This window comes from Bombyx mandarina, chromosome 10 (assembly GCF_030267445.1).
Source record: "Bombyx mandarina strain Sakado chromosome 10, ASM3026744v2".
Lineage (NCBI taxonomy): Eukaryota > Metazoa > Arthropoda > Insecta > Lepidoptera > Bombycidae > Bombyx > Bombyx mandarina.
Genome location: NC_143217.1, coordinates 12,066,968 through 12,086,253, shown reverse-complemented (window position 1 = coordinate 12,086,253; position 19,286 = coordinate 12,066,968). Strand labels below are relative to the sequence as shown.

Below are 19,286 nucleotides of genomic sequence, written 5' to 3'. Positions count from 1 at the left end.
GGGGGTAGACAGAATAAACGAGTCAAATTAATAAAAGGGAGCGGTTACTTACAATTACGTTTTTTTTTTTTAAATGTAAGCAAGACGGCTCGTTGTCGAGCTTTGATTTTTCACAGGCGACAAGCAATTTGTCGTTTCTGGTGTCGCAAGATAAGGCAGTCAACGACAATTGTTTTCATTATTGTAATATGTATACACGTTTTCATTAGGTTTATCTGAATTTATCTATCTGTGTGTCGGAATCTTTTCACATAACGTTCACCAACTTGTTGAAAATTTATATCAAGGACCGATGACAATAAAATAATTATATTATTTTGAATTAACATTCTTAACAGGGTAGGGTGAAAATGACAAAATTTATGTAAATTTACCAAACGACATTCTTATATATAATTTGAAATATTAAAATTTAAGAATGCGATAACATCTCCTAGCTTAAGTACTACTTTAACACTTGCACCCAAGTCTATGAATGTGTCGAATTACACACATAAATTGCTAGAAGGTCAGGTTTAGTTTTGAAAGTTTGGGAAGTTATTATATTTATTTAATTTTATACTTAAATAAAGTTATCGTTGGAACTAACCTTGTGTATGGGAATAGATTCGACGAATTAAAGATAATGATAAATTTAAAATGAAAAATATCTTTAAAGCTAAAAATGGAACTTACTCATTTATGCAAGACATTCGCGATTAAGCTTTGATTCTTGCCGAAAAGCAAAGGGTTCTGAAAAAAAAAATCGCAGCCCCTCTCATGAAAAATCGAGCTAAGAAAGGGGCCTTGTAAAAGGAATACCGTTTCCGTTGTTTTCTTCTAAAGACGGGGTAACCAGGTAGCCAAATGAATTGCAAACAGCATTATTATTTCCTCCAGGAAGTCGTATATATCCCCCGTCGCTTTTTATTTTAACGTTTTTTTTTCTTTATTCATTTTCTCTTTACCCCTTTTTTATTGCCGACAACCTCGTAATATATTGTAAACGCACAGCGAGAGTCGGTTGTAAACAACTATTACAACTTAATAGGAAAATAGGGTAAACATTTAAGGTTATTTTTATATTGTGGTGTTTATTTCAACAAGATAAAGTTCATTCGTTTTAGTTATTTCACGAGAAGTTTTTTATAAAATTAATCGAAATATAGAGAAGAAGGTCAGAGAAATCCAAGGTTTCAACACTTCGAACTTGACACTTCGAAAATGATATTTTTATGTGAAACAATTTGCGTTTAGTGTTATAGATGACTGTATATTAACGATAATGTTTCTATAAAATAATTATTGGTCTAATAACAGTTCCAATAGACAAGATCGAAATAAAAAATAGATTACGATCCTATATTATTTTAAAATAAAACAAGACTCCGATGACTAGAAATATGAAAACCAGATATTTTTAGTCATTGGAGTCTTGGTTGGTCTTGGTCTTCTTATGTGATTTTGACGATTGTCTTATAAATAATATTTTAAAAATCATTCTTGTTACACATTAGAAGTAGCTTAACTCTTTACATCAACACTGCTACCGATGGCTGACTAAACATTGGCAGACTTAAATTTTAAACCAATCGATATCTAGACAGTTATTTTCAAGATAAAGCAGAGTTAAATCTTATCATATATATAATTTCATCAGCATTTATTCCTGATACTTTCTCGCATTTTTTCAAAATAATGATAATCTTTGCAACCGAACTATAATACTTCTAAAATTCGCCAGACTTGTTTTATCTGCTAAAGCTGTATATCGAAAACTAATTATTTGTAACAGAATAAACAAAAAAAATCCGGGCTGAATAGTTCGTGTCATAAAATCTGCTATAAAAGAGCTATAACCGGCGATTACGGGCGCTGTAACGGCACTCTAATAACGAATTGTCTTTAGAATAATGCTTCTCCGAGAAGATATAATTCCTTTGTTCAGTAATCGATAATTGTTATGACCTGTTATAGCTTGTCTATGATCATAGTCATTATGGTGTTAGTAGAAATTAACAGAGCGCTTTTGTTTCTTTGTGTGGGTAGCAATTGTTTTTGTGGGTATATCGTGTTGAGCTATTGCTGGAGTTCATGCATTTATCCGCTCATTTTGAGGCATGATATTGGTGTCTCCACTATATTGAGATTAGGCAGGATACAGGGTGACTCTGTATGACGACATTGAGAGCGACAAACATAATCATGAATAGATCAAAATATTATTTGCCACTGGGACTTTCAACGAATAATTTTAAGAGTGTTATTCGGGATATCAAAGTTAAGTAGATGCGGCGATAGTAATTCTATAATCTAGCTTGGGCGCATACTGGTTTCCTCTGATAAATAAATGGACAACATATTATCTTCCATTAACTTTTCTCTATCAATCCATTTCTGTTAGATGATATTTTTAGACTATTCTGAGATAGCATGGTATGGCAAGATATTGTTCCCTTAATATAACCGTGTTAAAAAACGCAGATAAGTATACGTATGGATATCTACCCCTTTGAAATATGCTCAGCTGAACCAGGAAATTGGTTATTAAGTCATTTAAATAAAGCTCGGTTTTTTTTTTGATAACGCCATCTTGTTGTGTCTTTAAAGCGGTTAGTTGCCCTCAATTAAGAAAAATAGTATTATTATTCGCCAATAGATGTCGGGAAAAATTGATTATTGAAAACACGAATAAAACAACACTTTCTGAAAATAAATCGTAGCTAGATCGATTTATCGCCCCCGAAATCCCCTGTATACTAAATTATATGAAAATCGTTGGAGTCGTTTCCGAGATTCAGATTATATATATATTAACATAAAAGAATTGCTTGTTTAAAGGTATAAGATACAAAAGCCTACAAAAACTGTAAAAGCTAACAACAGATCTACTGAAGTTATATAAAATACGTTGCTGTCAAGCTAAAATTATTTGAATCTCACAACCTCTTCTATAAAAATATTAAAGGTTAATTTATAATATTTGAATTTGTACTGTGAACTGAAAACAGATGTACGTACATCGAAACTTCAATGATAAGCTATAATAATAATATGTGTATAAAAATAGAATTGAGAATGTAATATGTTTGCATGTATGTATGTATGAAGTAATAAACCAGCGAGGGAAGCCAATAAACGTGGATTATCGGGAGTTATGATGCGATTCACGTTAATGTGATATGACAATAGGCCGGAGGCCTCCTCCCGCAGGGACGAAACAATTATTGAGCGTTTTATACGATTTGTAATGGAATTCATATACATTTTGTTATTGACTGCTATTTGCTATTAGTAATCATTAATGACTTACGAATGTATTCTGAAATTACTGTGGCTTTAATTAAGTGATTTGTGTCGCGTTGTTGACCCAACACAATTCTGGTGGTTTAGATAAAAAAAAAAAACTTAAAAGTAGAAAATTTTACAGTTCATCTGATCATAGGTCAAGAAGTCAGGTGATCAAACTCCCAATATTTAAACTATCGACTAACTTTTTTTTTAAAGCAAAATTATTATAACTGCTATTCATGGACGTTAATAAATTTTAAGTCAATTTTGGAAAATAAAACGTTAATTAGCTGTAAACGCCAAAAAGAAAGAATGAAATAAAATCACCACAGTGCCTACCGGGCAAACACTTCTACAAAAAGTCAATGTTGACTTTCCCCGACCCCTATGCGAGCGACGGCAGAAAACCGTATAAATAAATTACCGATGTCAATCTACTATGATCTTATTTGTTGGTATGAAATATTTAGTCGTTTGCAAAAATGACAAAATTAAACAGAAAGAAGTGTATTGAGAAATGCTTCACAAAAAAACAACATTATTACATAGCTATTAGTTAATGTACTTATAGTGAGTTAGTATATATGAATAAATAGAACGCATTGATTCATTTGAAATATTTCGATTATAGCATATTTTAAAGAAAAGAAAATGATAACTAATAGTTCATCCTTTTTCATTTTTAATTATAGATCAATTTACGACTCATCTAATGGTCCTTGCCACCGGGTAAAGTTAGTCGCTATCGCTTAGGTTTCTTTTTAAACTTACCTATATATACTACACAAATACTTTACCTATATAAACCTTTTCAATCTATATATATAAAAATGAAACCGGTTTTCCGTTGTCACAACATAACATGAAAACGGCTTGACCGATTTGGCTAATTTTGGTCTTGAATTATTTGTGGAAGTCCAGAGAAGGTTTAAAAGGTATAAAAATATGAAAATTCTCGGAATTAAATAAAAATAACAATTTTGTTTTCCCTTTGACGTGTCCCCCGTCGGACGGATTCCTTTTGTTTGTTTTAAGTTTATTCTATATAAAAGTTTAGGTCTTTTCTTTATCGATTGAGGCACTACGAAGTCTGCCGGGTCAGCTAGTATGGTATAAAACATGAAAGAAACCCAAAATCAATATATAGTTCCAGAATATCCAAGCAATCTCTGCGATGACGACAACAGGTAAACAATTCAAATCTCTCTTCTTACAAAGTCAAATGTAAATATCTTATTTTTTAAAACCTAGGTCAATAATTTGCAACTTCACGCTAACCTATATCGTTGCTCTGCATCATTAGTCTTACCAAGTACTCCCCTTATATTTTCGAAGTCTATGCACAAACATCGAATGACGTCACCGACGGTCGAAATTCAAGCGGCGCGTCACAACACTACGATTGATAAGTCAGTAAAATTACAATATCCGACAGTAAAAAATAACAGCGAACTCCGGGGTAAACCAGGGAATAAAGATACCGTTGGCCCGGCCGCAAACAAAACGATATGTTGACCCGTGCGTCGTAAAAAACACGTTAACATCCATTCACATTTATGTCCCCTATTTGCGCTGCGAACCACTGGGCATGGGGTACAAAGTAACTGATTGCTTGCAACTGCCTGAGCCGACTATTTGGTTTTGTTTACAAAAAAAAGAAAAGAATGTTCGAGGTGAAAAATACAAAGAAGGTGTACGTAGCTCGATTTTAAAAGGAAAAACGAAGTAAAACCTTTTACTAACATAGTTTTTAAAATTTCGTATTTTATATATAAAAATGTTGGTAAAACGTAAACGTAAAATAGCTGTAGATATAAAATAGATACACGATAACAATATCTCTATATATAAAAATGAATTGCTGTTCGTTAGTTTCGTTAAAACTCGAGAACGGCTGGACCGATTTGTCTAATTTTGTTTTAAAAGGTGACAAAATATAAAAAAGGTCGGAATTATATAAAAACAATTTTGTTTTTCCTTTGATGTGTCCCCTTGATGTGTCTTTTATTTATCGATTGAGGCACTACGAAGTCTGCCGAGTCAGCTAGTTCGAAATAAAAAAATATTACTTACTGGATATTTTAGAAAATGACAACGGAGCCCGATAGACTCGCATGCACATAGCAGCGGTTATCTTAAATAAGAATAATAATCGATCCAACCCCGCACTCGCGTCTGAGGTACTCAAAACAAAAGTTGTTCCAAGAAGTTTTATCGCCACGGTCCCTTCTGACAAAGGGGGCTTTGTGACCTATTTTTCTTGAGATTATTCACGGAGGAGAGAGGTAAAGCAAGTGTTCTGTGTAAAGAAACGATATTCACATATAACTTTACCAGTAAATGAAACAGAGTATATACCTAAATAAAATTATTTATTTTTTTCACAAAAGTATGAATGTAATTTTTTACGTATATCTTGTTATTATCATTAAGCTTTTGGAGGTAAAATAAGGTACGAAATTGAATAAATCACATTCGAATTTTAAAACTATATTTTGACTGAAACGATTTCAAAATGTATACAAAAAAAATATTGGGTGTACTCAATATTGGTTTAATTAGAGAAGATATTAGTTAGTATAGATTGTTCTTGTCACGATTATGAAATTATTGACAGGTAAAGAACTATAAACAAATGTTTCATTATTTATGATACTATTTTTCATCATTATTTTTATGTTCGTAAATAACTTCACATAAATTATGTAGTTTTTTGTAGTTTATATTAGCTTCAGATTTTATCATAAGTAAACTTGCTTACAATAAATAATTGATGTATTTTCAGAAAAAAAAAACTATTTTATAATACTATAAATACACTGAGGTTTTAAGTTAGTTTAAAGTTTTGATCAAAGGTAGATAAACCTTTGATATCGTACGAAATTTACATTCTAAATTTGAATTACGGCTAGAAAACGAAAATTTAATTATGCACAAAAATTCAAAAGCCAGCTTTCATCAAAGCGAGGCGAATGCGATTCCGTTCGATCCTATTTATTTCTCGTCATTAATTCGCTTACCGTTTAAAGTTGATTACATTCAACTCCTTTGGATGAACTTTGCGATGGGAAATAACTCTTTACTTCTATTAAGTAATTAGTCAGCATAAAACGATGCTTAAGTAATGAAGCATAATTATAAGAGAGGACACGTTTCAAGAGTAGAATAATTAAATCAATCATCCCTTACCCGTGGTGTATAATCTTTTCACTGAAATTAAGTTTGAATTAAATACTCCAACGAATCGAGACGTAGCTTTGAACTCGATAGCCTTTTGGGATACAATTTGAGATGTTTACAAAGTTAAGATGTCAGAGGAACTTATATTGGATTTCGTCCAAAGACGTCTACAAACGGATCATCAATAAATTAAGTTGAATGGTTGGTGTCTTTGATGCTTCATCGGTATAGTGAAATACTATATTAACGCGGAGCTGACCTCGTTTAGTTTGTTAACTACGTTTCGATTTATTTAACCGTGAAATTGAATGATGCAAATACTAATGAATGATATGTTACTGCTGTATCTCAGAAGAACCGAGGATAGAATTGAGTGGAATTGATTCGCCCGCGCGGGTAAGTACCACCGCCCTGCCTATTTCTGCCGTGAAGCAATAATGCGTTTCGGTTTGAAGGGTAGGGCAGCCGTTGTAACTACAATGAGATCTTATAACTTATATCTCAAGGTAGGTGGCGCATTTACGATGTAGATGTCTATGGGCTCCAGTAACCATTTAATACCAGATGGGCTGTGAGCTCGTCCACCCATCTAAGCAATAAAAAAAAATGGAAGAAATGTTGGTAGCCAGCTTATGATGCTCGATGATTGTAGATCTTTACACTCTCTAATTTCTTTAGTTTTTTTTTCTTTTTTAAATAATCTGTACCAATGAACCAATTAGAGACCTAAAAAAAGTATACAGTGCTTTCTTCAGTGATTTAAAGTAGATTCAAATATTGAAATACATGTTTTATTATTTACTTACAATCACATGCGTATAAATATAATACCAGAAAGAGAACTGTTGGCAAAATAAAATACCGAAATGAAGATTCGTAAATAATTACATTCATGACATTTCCTCGGTCCGTTTTATTTCATACTAATAATATTTGATTGGTAGAATAATTTAAAGAGATCGCTCGCAGCCCCCGGAGGATGAATGCGGGCTTCGGGAAACTTTTAAAGATATTATCCGAGAAGGGTTGAGGGCTACGAGTCTTACGTGATCCACCGCGCCATCTGTCTTCGGCCGAGCGAAATTTGTTTATCTATTGAATAGAAAGAAAATATTTTCTGTATTCTCTGAGACGTGCATGATTTATGAAAATGTTTGGTCGTCACAAACTTTTATAGCTTCGATCAATACTTTGATTAGTATACGTTTATTGATCCATAGGCTTATAGAAATATATATTTTTCCTACCTATGCTGATAGCCTTGAGAGGCTAAATCAGTTTCTCCTTGACGTGTAGGTGAGCTCACGGTGCTCAAACCGGATGTGTTGCTAACACTGGCCCTAGCAAGAGCAGTGCTTCGCAGAGTCTACCACCGGATCGGAAACACGACCCACTGAGAAGATCCGGCGAGAAACTCAGTTGTCTGGGTTAATTCACTCGTCGAGCCTTTCGTCGCAAGCGACGGTTTCAACCAGGACGGTGACCGGTGCTTGTGGTACCTAAAAGCATCGTTAATGGATCGAGAGGATCCGTAAAGATGTTTTTAGGGCGACGTGGAAATAGAAATACGGCGTGAATGCTACACTTACTTCAATATATGAGGTCAAATTCAAAATTGTATTATACAATTTTATTAGTCTTTGCGTGTCTGCTTTGCAATAGAAATCGACAGAAAGGGTGTAAAATTTCAAGTTATTAAGTTTATGATAAAAGGTAGCTCAACAAAAACTGGCCCAAACCAAATGTCAATCAGTCTCAGATATCACCACCATTACATTTTAAATGTTCATTCATTTTATAATCAGTTTTCCGAGTTATTCCTTCGCGTTCAGGGTTTCTACGCTTATGACTCGATAAAGGCGTATTCTAAAAAGTTTTAGACGTTCAATATAAAATGGATTATATTCACATTCACATTCAAAAAGTTGAAATGAACGAAGTGCTTAGTACCAAATCTATGTATATTGCGAATAGAATTTACATCTCGAAATAATTACAAAATTGATTCTTGTTTTGTGATATTAAAATTACATATCAAATTGCATGAATTGTTTGCACTCAAATAAAGCAGTTAAACTGTTACAAAATACCAGTAGGCGAACTCGATGTCGAAGTCATAAAAATTGAGATTCTTTCTTCGAGCCGTCGAAGTGTATTGTGACAGGAACTGGACTCCCATAAATTTATCATTTTCCACTGCATAAAGCATAAATTCGAATCATCGGTCCTTCCTTCCGAAGGGTCCTCGGGAGGAAACTTTGTTATTTTCTTTAGAACTCTTGCAAATTACATAGATACTTACCTACTACTTTGTAGACGTGCTAAGCATTTTATCTTTGCGGTAGTATCAATTGATGTATCGACATCCATAAACCAAATACATATATAAATTGTCCATAATTAAACAAAATGAGTCTGTGTGCCACAAAAATGATGTTCACTAGATTTTCTTGTCATTGTCATTGTCTTTGTTGATATCTGAGGTAAATGTTTAAATTACATTGTTATTCGATTATTTAATCCTTCAAAACAAAACGCATTACTGCATCAAGTCAGTTATGAGAGCAGGCTTATAATAAATACGCCCTATCATTTTTTTCCTATTGCTTAGATCGGTGGACGACCGACCCACCTGGTGTTAAGTGGTTACTGGAGCTCATAGACATCTATAACGTAAATGTGCCACCCACCTTGAGATACAAGTTCTAAGGTCTCAAGTATAGTTACAACTGGCTGCTCCACCCTTCAAACTGAAACGCATTAGTGCTTTAGGGCAGAAATAGGCAGGGTGGTGGTATCTACCCGTGCGGACTCACAAGAGGTCCTACCACCAATAAATTAATTACCGACCGAACCGAAATAATATATTAAATATTTCTGGTAATGAACAATGGACAGTCGATAAAAGGATTTGTTGAGAATTTTGTGTGATATATAATTGAGTAAATTATTTTATTTGTGTAAATTTGAAATCTCTCTCTAAAAGAAATAAGAAAATATCTGGTTTATTTCAATCAAAACTTTTCAAACATAAGTACGCAAAGGTTTTCGGAAAAATGAATGGAATATTGAATGCACCTTTCACACAATAGAGACCTTGCTACGAGTATTCTATGCCCACTTGTCACCAACATCGGTCCGAGGGGACGAATCTACATAAAAATATCCATATTTTAAATCTGATTTGAAAGTTTCGTGCGGGCAAATGTTTGCTATTGAACATTGAGCGGGGACAGTGACGTGATTGTAATACAATTCGTCAAAACTGTGCACGCGGTGCATAAAGAAAAGCTCGTGTGGTTATTGAAAATGTTCGGATTTAAAAAGGGTCTTCAAGGAGGGTTGACCTTAGAGCACAAATAAAGAGTATTTTCGTAAAATATTAGATTTATAATTGCACTAGCTGGCCCGGCAGACATCGTAGTGTCTCAATCGATAAATAAAATACCTAAACTTTTGTATAAAATAAACTTAAAACAAAGAAACGGAAAACAAAATTGTTATTTTTATTTAATTCCGAGCCTTTTCATTGTTATCTACCTTTTAAACCTTCTCTGGACTTCCACAAGTAATTCAAGACCAAAATTAGCCAAATCGTTCCAGCCGTTCACGAGTTTTAGCGAGACTAACGAACAGCAATTCATTTTTATATATATAGAGAAGAAGATAGATTAAAATTATTAATTTACAAAAAAACACGGGCGTAGTTCTGAATGTTGAGCTGAAAATATGTTTCACGTCAAAGAAGGCCATAACAAGCGCCAGTGGGCAAAGCCGAACATCAACCATCACACCCTTAGTAAGTAAATAGTCGTGTCTGAATGGTCGCTAATAACTGAGTATAGACACACGTTCCTCGAGGCGTTTTCCCTCGGTGCTGAAACGGAAAACTTTGAACGTCCTGTATAGACGTGTCAGAATTTAAGAATTACAAATTGAATGGAAAATGTCGTGAAATATGTAGATATGGTTACGAACTGTGACTGCGATCTTAATACTTTACTTTCTAAACCGTTTTCTCTCATAAGACATTTATGAAAGAGAAGCCTAAATAACATTAATAACCAAGTAATCGATTACTGGGTGCTGTGTTAAAAAAAAAAATAAGAATTTTCCTGTAATGAAAAAGTTCAAAGATGGTTTTGATATAACCAATATCTTTCGTAAATTCTTAAACTACTACGTACATTAAAAACTTAACAAAGCATTTGACGCTACAGAATTCGTCAGACATTGAAAAACGTTTAGACAACCGATACAACAAATACACAATATTATAATACACGTATGTAGCTCCATATTTACATTTCAAACTAGTTACGAGCACACATGTGCGCTGGCCACAGACCAAGTTCTGGTACAGTGTTGCGGTGCTGAAGGCTCCCAGATATGTCATATTTGAGCCCCTCCCCGCTCGCAAACCGCGGCTGCCTCGCACGCCGCATTGGACATCTTCATGTAATGCGACAACTGATTGTACTTATACTAAGACGAAACAATCTTGATATTTGACGAAATAATGAGACTTTTTGGAACGAAGTTCCTTATGGGACGATGCGGAGGGGTACCCTAACCGGAAAAAAACGTCCGTAACGTAAGATTTTTATTAGTAATGCACACAGTGTACGACTTAACTTTATAATGACGTACTAAAAATAATTTTTTTTTTTATCATTCATTGACCACGATCTCAGAGCGTTCGTTTGCGTAATACACTAACTCTTATGCAAACAACCGTGAATGAATTGTACCACAATAAGTTCGCACGTTAGGTGTTTTCTTTATAATGAGAAGACTAAAAAATTACGATTTAAATAAATATAATAATATCAATCATCATCATCATCATTATCCTGCCCTTCTCCCAGTCGCCTGGGTTCGGCGCAACATGTTTTCTTCTTCCATATTCTTCTATTATGTACCATTTCTTCGCTCACTCCCCACTTACCTATATCGTCTTTCACGCAATCGATCTATTTCTTCTTAGGTCTACCTCTTCCTCTATATTCTTTCAAATTCATAGTTAGCATTCTCTTACCAACCTCATTTTCATTTCGTCTTATCGCATGTCCATACCATCCCAAACGCGAACTTCTCAGCTTTTCTGTCACAGGTGCCACTTTCAGACTTCCTCTAACACATTCATTCCGTAACGTCCTCTAACGTATTCTGTCCGTTCTCGTTACTCCACACATCCATCGCAACATTCGCATCTCTGCTGCATGCAATCACCTTTCATCCGTCACTTTAGTTGCCCAAATATAATAATATCCATAAACGTAATCAATAAAAGATTATTCAAATATAAAACAATTACGTATTAAATAATCAAGTATCAAAAACCCTCAGTCGTACTATAAGACGATGAATGAAACGAGTTAGGCGTCCCACTCTTGGCGAGCAAGTTTTCTAACGAACGCCACACATGCTGCCTACAACTTTAGCAACATTTCTATAACATACTCCATTCAAAGCATGTTAAATAAGCATCAATGTAGATAATATCTATTTGACAGTTAATTAGAATTACCAATGTGTGTTACCAATCTTCAATTAGCTACTAATTAATCTTTAACGATTCTAAAGTAACATTTATCCCCCAAGGATTCTACTGATTTAGAAATTTATGAATTTTACAAACAAAGATACGTCTTTATTTAAATAGTTTCGCGAGTGTACTCATAATGTTTCGTTTTTCATAGCAAAGGAAATCCTGGCTTCAGGCCGTTTAATGTAGAAACGTGTATATATTTATTTAATTATCATAAAAAAATAAGAGCGTGACACGCGTCCTAAATGTTTATATATTTTCTATTATCAGATTACAAAAAAGATTTTTTCACCATCATTTCAATGTCCAAGCTAATGTTTGTTCCCTTAGAACGTAACACCCAAATAAAAGTATCTTCTAATCTAAGCTGGACATTGGGATAACGATATTATAAAGTACCGGCGCCGACTACAATTCGCTTTTAGAGGGGCATTACTAACTTCAACGCATTTAATCTGAGCCCCATTACAGCGTTAGAGCCTCTGGGCATGCGTAGGGATGTCGCAAAAATCAAGAATGACAACAGAAAATTGCAAATTCAGCTGGTTTTTGTTTAACTAGCTATGATGTATTATTATAATCACTGAAACTAATAATTTAACGTACAAATAACATCATCGGGTTGAATAAAAAATGATTCTACAATTTAAACATACAAAATAGTAATTGTTCACATCAACTTCTACAACGGAACCTTGAAAGGTATTCGAAATGTCAAAAATATTGATAAATATATTTATTGTATAAATTATATGGTGATGATTATTTTTCCTGAAAGGTGGTAGAAAGGTACCGGTGGTAGGACGTTTTATGCGTCCGCACGGGTAAGTACCATCACCCAGCTTATTTCTGCCGTGAATCAGTAATGCGTTTCGAATCGACAGTAAACACGTGAAATTAAGTTGTTAAAATAGTTTTATTTATAATTTCTACATTGGTAGCCCTGTTAGGAGGGTTCATTCAAAAACATTGTAGACGGTCACCGCTGCCCATCTTCCGTCCGACCGCCAGGCATTTGCGTAAAGCAATTAGCGCCTCTAATGTGGGCGGCGAAGACGAATACAGCCTGCGAACACATCCGAAGTAAGAGCGCGTTTACGACGCTTCGGAATTCCTGCTCGGACGGCGTGCATTCCGCAAAGGAATTTCTTGGAAGTTTTAATGTAAGATTTTATGCTTTGCAATGCAGCGGTGCGGAATTATTTCGGGAAACCACGCTATGGTGTGAATGGGACACAAGAAACAAAGCTATATTTAATTATACTCTACTAGACGATGACCGAGCTTTGCTTGGTTTTTTTTCTCGATAAATTGTGTTTTTTAGAAATTATACTTAAATACGAATTACATATTGATAAAACGATGAAATATTCCAAGATCGTTTAGGCTTTTTTAAGTGAACACGTGAGTTAAAAAGCCACAAATAATATAAATAAACAATTCATTTTCTTGGTCTAACTTTAATCCAAACACCCATTGGCTTCGGGTGGCTTAACAACGCCATCTGCCGAAATAGCTTTAGTGCTATTGTGTCTATAAAGCAGTTAGTTGCTCTCAATTATGAAAAATAGTATTATTATTCGCCAATAGATGTCGGGAGGAGTCATAAAGTTGATTATCGATAAAGTTGATTATTGAAAACACGAATAAAAATACATTTTCACACACAGGTATAAGATTCCAATTACGAGGTCCTTTTTGACACTTCTTAGAACGTAGCTCTTTACGTTTCGCATGAATTGAAATAATAATCATTTTTTGTTCATGGGCTTAATCATCATTTAAAAAATACATAATCAATCTAAATCATTATATCATTAATTCACACACACAATAGCATGATAATAACATCTGTCTCATGAGCCTTCGTAATTGGAATAGAGTATAGTGATGAGCAAAATTGGTCTTGGTCAAAAGATTTAATGACAAAAAGTCTGGCCTTTATACTCAGAATAATTTGCAATGTATTGAAACTTGCCCGCAAGATAGATAAGTATCGATTTCCTAACTATTTCTGCTAAAAAGAGGCATGCTCTTTAATTTGATGAACAAGAATATCATTATTAGTATATAATTGAGACTTCAACCTGATGTCTTAAAGTGGGCGATTTGGTGATCATTAAATTTACATTGATTATGGCAATCGCTTAGTGTCGAGTGGCACGCTCGCCTGCACATTGACAGTACGAAAAAAACTGAAATCAGATTAGATCACAATCAACAGAATACCAATCTGTCAGTTATGTATGAAAAGAAAAAACCCAATTTATTTCCTCTCCCGCGATCCGTAGCGTAAACCGTCCACATGCAAACAACATTGGAGTCAATTATTCAATATTGGTCCATATTTCACCAGTCCAACTACGAAACTATTTACCTCGATAGGTTCACAATAATCCTTGTAACATATAGATTATTTATTAGATCAATATAGCTGGTGAGGTCTACGGGCCCGTAATAGTTATCGTCCCTGCCGTTTAATTACCCACTCGATTCCCAGACAATGGTTAATAAGAAACGATACCTCAGCACTATCCCTTTGATTTATCGAGTATTCGCAAGTTTCTACGGGAGATTAGATGAATTGGAAACTTCTAAGTTATTGTGTGTGCACAATTTATGTTCGTGAACATGTGTTCTACGTCAGTTTGTGTCGTTGAAGTAATTTTGTATTTATTAGGCTATTTTAGAAAAAAAAAACTTGATTTATGAGTTTTTGGTCGTATATAACTGAATAATGTAATGTCAATAACAATACAATAGCTAATTCAATTTGAATGGCATTCTCGATTAATTTTTAGTTAAAAAAATCATTGACATAAATGTTTATACTACCCTATTTTTTATAAAAACAGTGCAAGAGAGTTTTTCTATAATGACACAAAATATGAGTTTTAAGACATTTCATTGGTGCATTTCAAAATTATTTTCGATACTTTAACATATTTAAAAGTATTTAAAATACTCGTAGTCACATTACACAGGTAATGAAAATTTGAGATCACACAACAGATACTAAGGCGCCATTTTCTCGATCAGTTCGAATACTTTACAATAACCAAGTAAATGAATATTCAGAGGGATCGGACTGGTATTATGATTCGAAACTATCAAGTCCGCACACCTAGCCCTCGCTAATTGATTGAAATATATTCAAAGCAACAATTTAGACTTATGTTGCGGATCCCATACAGACCGGGTGACTTGCGAACAAGGGGAGGTATTCCGACAAATTGTTTTAAACGAAAACATTTAAAATGAAGAAGTGTAAATTCAGAAGAAGAACTTTTCTCATTGAGATTCCTAAAGACTCATAGCTCCGCAGGATAAATACATGCTTTCAAAGTGACTTTATTTGAAAACGGTACACTGAAGAAATTTTCTATATTTCCTCGTTCTTGACTTCTTTCTTCTTATCACCAATTAAATGATTTCTAAGCAGTTCAGTTTTATTGTATAATTTTTGTTTAAAACGAAATATAAAAGAAAGGTAATTGTAACTTATGTTAAAAATCTCAATTTTCAATCTTAATTTTCACGAAATCTTTCTATTATGTACGGAATACAATAACAATATCAGTAAGCTAAAGAATTTCATATTAAGTTCAAATTATATTTCTAACCGCTTTTAAGCAGAAAGATTCATAAAATATTATTTCTCAGATTTACCACAATCCGTATCTGGCGTCCAATGCAGATGAAAGGCTTCTCAATAATTGATTAGCTTTTATAAGGCGGTGCGCCACCCGCCCAGAACATTCTGAATCTTCGTGTTATTCAAATCGAGACATTCACTTACGTTTGTAAAACAAGAAAGGGTCAAGTAACGGACTAATATTGAATAGTGAATTTAGGTAGTGGTTTTGTCTCAAGCTTTACGTAGATATATTTGTAAGTGCACGTTGTTCAATGTATATATTGTCCAAGTCAGCTTAATTTCTTCTTCTTCTCTTATTTTTCTTCACCTTATACCACTCACTGGGGTTTACAGAGCTAATTTTTCTCTTCCGTTCTCTTCTATCAGCCGTCAGCTTAACACTCACTTCTCTTTCTCTCATATCGTCATTCACACACTCCATCCAAGTCTTCTTCGGTCGACCTCTTCCCCTTAAGTCAGCTTAATTTCTTATTGCACTTAATCTATAAAACAGTTCATTTTATCTTTTTAGCAATGTTGGTAGAACGTGATACTGATAGGTTGAGGCCAAGTTGGGTAACTAGTTGAATTTATGCAGCGTTCTGTTTTAGGGGTCGGGTCTTATGTTATCGATCGTGCTAAAGTTTCGTTTCAAGCATTGTGAAGGCTATGAGCTCCAACTACTCAGTCTCTTCTTTATTATTTCACTACGAATACGAATTTATGACTCTTTTTTTCCCTACCTATGCTGATAGCCTTGAGAGGTTATTTCAGCTTCTCCTTGACATGTAGGTGAGCTCACGGGACTCTAACGGGAGTGTTGCTGACACTGACCCTAGCAAGAGCATTGCTTCGCAGAATCTAACACCGGATCGGAAACGCGACCCACTGAGAAGATCTGGCGAGAAACTCAGTGGACTGTGTCTATGGGCTAAGAACCTTATGACTCTGCTGATGGAAACACAAATAGCGTATTAAAACAGTTCGTGATATCGATGATGATTGCGCATAAATTGTCAGCATTCGGCTTAAAACAACAATACGATTGTAATTCACAATAAAAGGGATCCAATTCACGATATTAATCTCCGAAACTGATTAATCACGCGCACCGCTCGAGAATGTTCGACACAAAACGAATGTCGCAATATGTCAAAGTTATCTGATGTTATGAAAGCGGTCAGCTGACGCGGCAACGGGAGAGTTTTCTTATCGGTACGCTGCTCGTGAGTACTATGCACTTTAGGTTTAGGGCTGTTGACATTGTTGAAATAAGAAACGTTTCAAATATTATTGTATATGTATACATAGGCCGTGTGTATGTAATTAATCACCTTTCTGATTTAAGGTATCGAGGTGAAAAATAAACTTGCTTTTTCTATGATGGGTTGATAGGAAAATAGCGCATTTTTCAGAAGATTAATAAAATATTTCTCATCTTTAAAATGCATATTTTCATTTTATTGTTATGTCGACATTTCCATAATTGATTTTCAGAAAGCTGTTCTTTTCAAAACAAAACTTTCGTAGTTCAGTGTTGCGGCTATCTTGGCTACCTACAATAAGTGCAAAGGAATAAATTCTCGTCTAGCACAACTAAAATGTTTCGTAAATCAAAATGATCGCTAAAGAAAATAAATTAATTCTAATTAAGGTACGCCTGGTTAATAATAAAAAGCTATACGATAGTTAGTCCAGCATACAAATGTCGCCGGTCCTCATCGTGAACCACGAAATCTTTAAACTATGCGAAAATTAAAATAAAAAATGATGAAACAACTCTTTTCAGTATGAAATGACTCAAATGCTTCTTAATTGATATGAATTAAAAAAAAACCACTGCTTCAATTCAATATTTTAATTTCTTAATGAAAAATGTATTCGCCGTAGCCTATAGGATAAGACGTCCGGGGCATTCGTATCTAAGTAATAAATAAGAAAAATAGAAAACCAAAATACTTAGTGCTTGTGCAAACGTTTTTATATAAGTTCATGTCCATACAAAATAGTTTATTCTATGTCGATTTGCTTAATCATTGAGCACTTTGGATGTGCTAAGTTATAGCCGAATCAATTGAAAAAGGAAGTTTGCGAGTTTAATTATTTGTATTGTACACGTAACTTAAAATAATAAGAAGCCTTATGATACATTACCCTCTGTTAACTTTTACTTTCATTAAGGGTAGTTTCCGATTAGGTAACGCGACATCTTGTCCCGGGGAAACGAACGCGGCTTATCTTATCCTATGGGGACGATAAAATAAATGATTCAGTTAGAAGTGCTCTGTTGTTTTATTCCAAGCTTTTCGAATTTCGAGTCCGTGTATGATTATTGGAGGTATTGGAGTCCGATTTCAGTGTGGTAAGCTAATTTTTTTTTATCTTATTGCTTGCGTCAGTTTATTCGTCGTATTCGCGGTTTATGTGAATGCGCATTTTAAATAGCCTCAACTGCATACATTTTAAGCTTTAAAAACTTACTTTGTTCCTTTGCGAACAAACTAACAATGAGTCACGAAGCGTCTTATTTAGTTGCGTTCACGTGACGGCTTTTCATAGTCAGTAGACACGGTGCAGCGGCCCCTCGCGTATTAAATTCGGTTATTAGTCTTGCAAACTTTGATCAGCCGAGTTGACCCGGCCGGAGTTCATCGATCCGCCGTGACTTTCACCCGGATCATAAACTGAGCCACCCACTTTCGAAACTGAAAAAACAGTTCCCGGCTCACTTCAAAACTAAGTCTTCCTAATCACGCGGCGCGAACAAAGTTCCAGGCCAAGTTTTTTTTTTTGTTTTTTTTTTTTTTTTTTCAAAGTTCACTTAAACTTCATCGATGCGGAGATCGTTCACCCCGGCCGGGACACTTGCATACGACTGCGGACGTCGTCAAGTCATTGAAACAAAATGTAGACCAAGGTTGGATGAGATTACTTTCGACTATAACTTTTCGTGGATCGATAAGGAAGTTAAAAGTTTATTACGGGGCGCAGCGTTGCGCTCCGGCTCTGCTCGTAAACCGAACTTTGTCTGCGGTTCACTACGACTCGGCTTCGGGAAGGCGATTTAATTAGATATCCCTTAATCACGTGACGCTAGAGTATCCTTGATACGCCGATCCTAATACAGCTTCGTTACAAGCCCGGAGATACTTTTATTTACTTTACATATCAGAGGCCGTAACTAAGGAGAATAATGCCTGCTCAGCATTCGTATTCACAAAAGGTTTTTCTACCTATACTGGCGACGGGCGTAAAATAGGAGGCGAGGCGGGAAGGAGGCATAAAGGAGAAAATAAAATAAAGACGGCACAGTCAACGGATGCGAAGTCCGTGTAAAAAGTACGAGGAAAGCGGGCTTAATGGTATGGCGCAGGTGAGGTAGGCGGGGTCAGGGGGTGGTGCGCGACGATTGGTCGGTGCCGCCCAGCTGTGAGCACGCCCCCCTCCTCCCTCGGGGCACCCCCTACACCCGCGACCACCGGCTATCGCCTGGCGACCTACAGCCACCCGAGCCAAGCTATGCCTGTGTCGTGAATTAGTTTGCCAACTCTCTGTCTGTGGCGGAGCTCCGAGCCTGTAAGTATGAACGCCGGACTGAATAATCGATAAAGGTGTTTATTGAAAACGGGTAAGGACGAAGCACTTTAT

At 35.1% G+C, this 19,286-nt stretch overlaps 1 protein-coding gene across 4 annotated transcripts in view; it reads right to left on the bottom strand.

Annotated features, from left to right (window-relative positions):
• The window catches only part of LOC114243178 (uncharacterized), a 276,284-nt gene that overhangs the window by 211,875 nt on the left and 45,123 nt on the right, over positions 1 to 19,286 (bottom strand). The window lies entirely within an intron of this gene.